The sequence below is a fragment of the Carcharhinus amblyrhynchos genome, unplaced genomic scaffold (genome assembly GCF_965287045.1).
Source record: "Carcharhinus amblyrhynchos unplaced genomic scaffold, sCarAmb.v2.hapA chromosome_200, whole genome shotgun sequence".
Classification (NCBI taxonomy): Eukaryota; Metazoa; Chordata; class Chondrichthyes; order Carcharhiniformes; family Carcharhinidae; genus Carcharhinus; species Carcharhinus amblyrhynchos.
The window spans coordinates 232,761-238,760 of NW_027649940.1; positions in this window are offsets into that span (position 1 = coordinate 232,761).

Genomic DNA, 6,000 nt, shown 5'->3' on the forward strand with positions numbered 1-6,000 from the left:
ACACAGTTCAGTTTGAATGGAAGAATCTGTATGGAGCTGCTCCTCCAATCACAGGCCCTTTCTTTCCCATGTTTGCTGCTGATGGGTTTTTGAGCCAATCTGCAGCAAATGTGGGAGAGAAACAATTTGTGATTGATGAGGATTAAACTCTAATCATCATCTTTATTTATTCCTCATTATTGTGCTCAGCAAGTTGTTTCTTTTCATATCTCAGTTTAGTTTTTAATTGAAATTTCTGCTGTGCCAAACTTGATCATTCTGAAATTTACTCATCGGCCCCTTGAGTGAGAAAAACATTGCCATGTGTTTGCCCAGTGAATATGTTGGTGAACCCTGCTCTAGCCTATGCTGGTGCCAGCCTAACGGACATGTCTCTGACAGTCAATGCTGCTGCCTTTGCATTGCCAGTGTCTGGGTGGAGATGTTCTTTCTACAATATCACTCTCATCCTTATTCATATATCAGGCTGTGCTGCACTCACCGTGTCAGAACACATCAGGACATTGATCCTTTTCCACACTGTAACCATGTGTCTGAAACCTGCTCACCTCCCAGCAATCTCCATCCAGACTGGCTTGTAATGATGGGATAACCTCCTCCCATCCTGAGGGAACAGGACCTCCCTCCGAGCCTGAGCAGCCGGGAGCAGTCCCTCCAGGAGGAATTAGTGATTGGGGGGGTAACCCTTGCTCTGCTTTCTGACATTTCAGCCCCTCATTCAGTAAGCAGAGCTCCCTCACTGCTCCCTCCAGAGCTGCTGTGTTTGAAAGTCCTGCTGGCTGCCTTTGGAGATGGTGCCAGCATTGCCTGAACCGGGACTGCCCCCTGCCCAGGCTGCCTCAGTGGGCAGCTCCCCCTGCCTGCCAGCCGTTAATTGTCCACCTCTGACAATATCACCTTCATAACTCTGCCTATCCTGCCCACACAGACACACCACCCATTTCCAATCCCCATGTTGGGAATTCACAGCTTCTGGGAAAATCACAGCCATTATCTTCACCCTCACCACAAACTGCATTCCCAAACCACTGACCATCCCATGTCCCTCCCGAGCCACTCCGAGTAAGGACATGGGGATCCTGTGATTATGGTCCTGTCCCATCATCACTTTTACCATTTAATCACTCCTGTCATTCCAGTTTGTCCTTTCTTTGTTTCATCCCCAGCCACCCACCGCTGTCCCTTCAAACCTGTCAATTCACTGCCAGTTCCCAGTTCCAATGGAAGCTCAAACTTTACCCCTGTTTCTCTCATCACAAATATTTCCCTAACCTGCTGAACATTTCCAGTTTATTTATATTTCATTTTCAGCATTGAGTATTTCCTCATTCTACAGAAATGCAAGTTATGTTTTTGGAATGTCTCCTACAATACATTATTATTGTTATTAACAGTATTATATAAAACCCTGGGGATTGAGCCTGATTCCTGTTATTTCTCTCTCTGATCTCCAGTCTGTGTAGTAACGCTCTCACAGATTCTTGTGCTGAGGATCTCGTCTCCGCTCTCTGTACAAAACAGTCACTGAGGGTTCTGAACCTGGGATTAAACTCCTTCACAGATCAATCTGTCCCTGCTCTCCGCCACCTCATACTGACCTGCAGGAGTCTGGAGCAGATAGAGTGAGTGTTTGTGTTAATTTTTAGTGTAACAATTAAAATATAAATGGATTTAAAATATAAATGGGCCTGAATCTTCCAAGCAGCAGCAATGGTAAGCAGATTGCCGGAATGTGTGAAAATTCCCCCAACCTGAAACTGCTGCATATTTCTCCCAGAATCTTCAGCACTGCGACACCGGGGAGCTCCGTCAGAGCAGAGTCGGGGAAGAGAGAGCACACACCCTATTTACAGCACAGTGACACCGGGGAGCTCCGTCAGAGCAGAGTCGGGGAAGAGAGAGCACACACCCTATTTACAGCACAGTGACCCCGGGGAGCTCCGTCAGAGCAGAGTCGGGGAAGAGAGAGCACACACCCTATTTACAGCACAGTGACCCCCGGGGAGCTCCGTCAGAGCAGAGTCGGGGAAGAGAGAGCACACACCCTATTTACAGCACAGTGACCCCCGGGGAGCTCCGTCAGAGCAGAGTCGGGGAAGAGAGAGCACACACCCTATTTACAGCACAGTGACCCCGGGGAGCTCCATCAGAGCAGAGTCGGGGAAGAGAGAGCACACACCCTATTTACAGCACAGTGACCCCGGGGAGCTCCATCAGAGCAGAGTCGGGGAAGAGAGAGCACACACCCTATTTACAGCACAGTGACCCCGGGGAGCTCCATCAGAGCAGAGTCGGGGAAGAGAGAGCACACACCCTATTTACAGCACAGTGACCCCGGGGAGCTCCATCAGAGCAGAGTCGGGGAAGAGAGAGCACACACCCTATTTACAGCACAGTGACCCCGGGGAGCTCCATCAGAGCAGAGTCGGGGAAGAGAGAGCACACACCCTATTTACAGCACAGTGACCCCGGGGAGTTCCATCAGAGCAGAGTCGGGGAAGAGAGAGCACACACCCTATTTACAGCACAGTGACCCCGGGGAGCTCCATCAGAGCAGAGTCGGGGAAGAGAGAGCACACACCCTATTTACAGCACAGTGACCCCGGGGAGCTCCGTCAGAGCAGAGTCGGGGAAGAGAGAGCACACACCCTATTTACAGCACAGTGACCCCGGGGAGATCCGTCAGAGCAGAGTCGGGGAAGAGAGAGCACACACCCTATTTACAGCACAGTGACCCCGGGGAGCTCCGTCAGAGCAGAGTCGGGGAAGAGAGAGCACACACCCTATTTACAGCACAGTGACCCCGGGGAGATCTGTCAGAGCAGAGTCGGGGAAGAGAGAGCACACACCCTATTTACAGCACAGTGACCCCGGGGAGATCCATCAGAGCAGAGTCGGGGAAGAGAGAGCACACACCCTATTTACAGCACAGTGACCCCGGGGAGATCTGTCAGAGCAGAGTCGGGGAAGAGAGAGCACACACCCTATTTACAGCACAGTGACCCCGGGGAGATCCGTCAGAGTCGGGGAAGAGAGAGCACACACCCTATTTACAGCACAGTGACCCCGGGGAGATCCGTCAGAGCAGAGTCGGGGAAGAGAGAGCACACACCCTATTTACAGCACAGTGACCCCGGGGAGCTCCATCAGAGCAGAGTCGGGGAAGAGAGAGCACACACCCTATTTACAGCACAGTGACCCCGGGGAGCTCCATCAGAACAGAGTCGGGGAAGAGAGAGCACACACCCTATTTACAGCACAGTGACCCCGGGGAGCTCCATCAGAACAGAGTCGGGGAAGAGAGAGCACACACCCTATTTACAGCACAGTGACCCCGGGGAGCTCTGTGTTAGTTGATGGGGGGAGTGAATGGGTTGGTGTGTCGCTGGATGAATGGTTAGTCTGGGAGCTGGGGAGAGGTTAGAGGATTAGTCCTGGGTGTCGGGGGACTGGACGAGTTGTATTGTGTTGGGTTGGAGGGTTAATCGGGAGTTTGGATGGTGACTGGGAGTTGGTCATGTTGTTGGGGTCTAAACAGATGTGGTTGTGTGGTGGGGGGGTTGGGATTGGTTAATAGCTTTGAAGAGGGTAGTGGGGTGGGGTTGGTTCTGGGGGAATGAGTTTAAATCAGAGGTTTAGTCAAGAATGTATTCAGGAGGCAGCTGGATAGAGCACTTGGAGTGAACGGGATCAAAGGTTATGGGGAGAAAGCAGGATGAGGCTATTGAGTTGGACGATCAGACATGATGGTGATGGATGGTGGAGCAGGTTCAAAGGGCCAAATGGCCTCCTCCTGCTCCGATCTTCTATGTTTCTATGTCAGGTGAGGAGAGGTTGGCTCAGGATGAGGCCAAGTTGGGAGGGTTAGTCCGATTAGTTTAAGGGCTCATGGGAGGTCGCCAGGCTGGAGGGGAGGTAGGGATGAGTGGGTCTAGTCAGATTGTGGGAGGTGTAGTATGGGGGATCAGTGGGAAGTGATTGGGGGACTCGGTTGTGCTATTCAGGTATTAGCCCAGGTGGTGAGCTGTCTAACATTACCTGAGTAACTATCCAGGTAAATTTTGTGGATCTGTCCCAAGTCTCTGACTCTAACTGCAGCAGGGGAATTCCCCAATAGTAGTTACTACCTCTGGGACAATTCCCAGGTAGATCAGTGTGTCAGGACATCCACAGGGTCCCGATGCTCATCTTCAGTTGTGTGTCTGGGTCTCTGGTGATCCAGAGACCAGAAGATTTGTCCCATTAACTCCAGTCTCCTGTTATTTACCCTGTTGATCAATCTGTTTATTTCCTGTTTCATCTTTAATCTGTTTCAGGCTGAGGGGAAATCAGTTCAGTCAAAATGGAGAGAGACAGCTGGAGTCACTGCGGGGAGTCAGATCGGGACTGACAGTGTCAGCGTGAACATTTCAATCTCTGAACATTGCTGCTCCACCGGTTACAGTGAAATCCTGAATTGTGAAGATCTTCGACAGCTCCTTCCAAACCCTTCATTCCTGTCCCTCTCCCTCCCTATTCCATCAGCCCCTCCGGCCTGGCAGTGATTTCCCTGCTTACCTGGTTTCCCAGCTGCAAAACTGTTGTAGTTTTAGTCTCCACATTGAAGGAAAGATTGCTGCAAACCATTGTTTAAGCAGCAATGTGTTGTCAGTGTTCTCAGTAACAGAGTCTTCACCCTCCTTTCAAAATGGAGCAGCAGAGATCATTCTCCAGAGAGATGGAACAGTGTGTGTGATTCTGACAGTACCCAGCAGAGGACAGATTGGTCAATCTTGTCAGAGTTTCCTCTCTGTCTCTGTGAATGAATTAAAGGCTCCACCAGCCTCTCCTCAAAACCTCTTTCACTATCTGGGGATTAAAGTGACACAATGCCACCATCTGCTGGCGGCTCACACCTACTGCAGGCGCTGCTCTTTGTGAGCCTCAGACAAGTTCAGTCAGTCCCATGTCTGCATCTGGGAACCGGTTACTGCAGTGTGAATATTGAACAATATTGACAGGGATTGGAGTTTACAGCAGGAACCTTGGCTGGTGCATTAACCCTTTTATCACCAGACACTGTACATGAACTCTGTTCCCTCATTGGGAACCATTGGAATGCTGAAACTAATACGGACACAAGCTAATAAAGAGCAGGGGACTCGTGTAAATACTGTAGATAACAGTGAGAGTGAAACTAAAAAGTACTAAGATACAGGAGCAGAATTTAAGGAATTCTGCTCATCTGCACACAGTAAATTTTTAGGTAAGTATATAGTTTTGAAATTTAATGACTAATTTGTATACTACTGTAAAAATGTTTTTATTCTGCACTGTTTGCAATTTTTAGACATGTAGGTTTGCAATAGTTTGAGATTTTTATGAATAAAGTATGTTTTTGAAATAAAAAAAATCTGCTCATTGAGTCCACTCCACCATTTAATCATGGCTGATAAGTTTCCAAACCCATTCTCCCATCGTTTCTGTGTAACATTTGATCCCCTAACCAATCAGGAATCTATTTGTCTTAAATACACTCAATGAACTGGCCATGCACAGCCTTCTATGGCAATGAATTCCACAGATTCACCACCCTCTGGCTGAAGAAAGTCCTCCTCATCTCGGTGCAAAACGGTTGTCCTTTTATTCTGAGGCTGTGCCCTCGGATCATAGTCTCTCCTACAAATGGAAGCACCTTCCTCAATTCCATTCTATCCAGGTCTTTCAGTATTCTGTAAGTTTCAATGAGGACCCCCTCTCCGAGTACAGACCCAGAGTCCTCAAACTTTTCATTCTCAGGATCATTCTTGTAAACCTCTTCTGGACCTTCTCCAGGGACAGCACATTCTTTCTTTAATACAGGCCCAAATTTGCTCACAATAATCCAAAGGTAGTCTGACCAGAGCCTTATAAACCTTCAGCAGTACATCCCTGGTTTTGGTGGCACAAAATATTTTAATTTCTAAATGTGGCAAAGACCTTGAGGTCAACAAATAAAACTCAGCTGATAAAATCATTTCT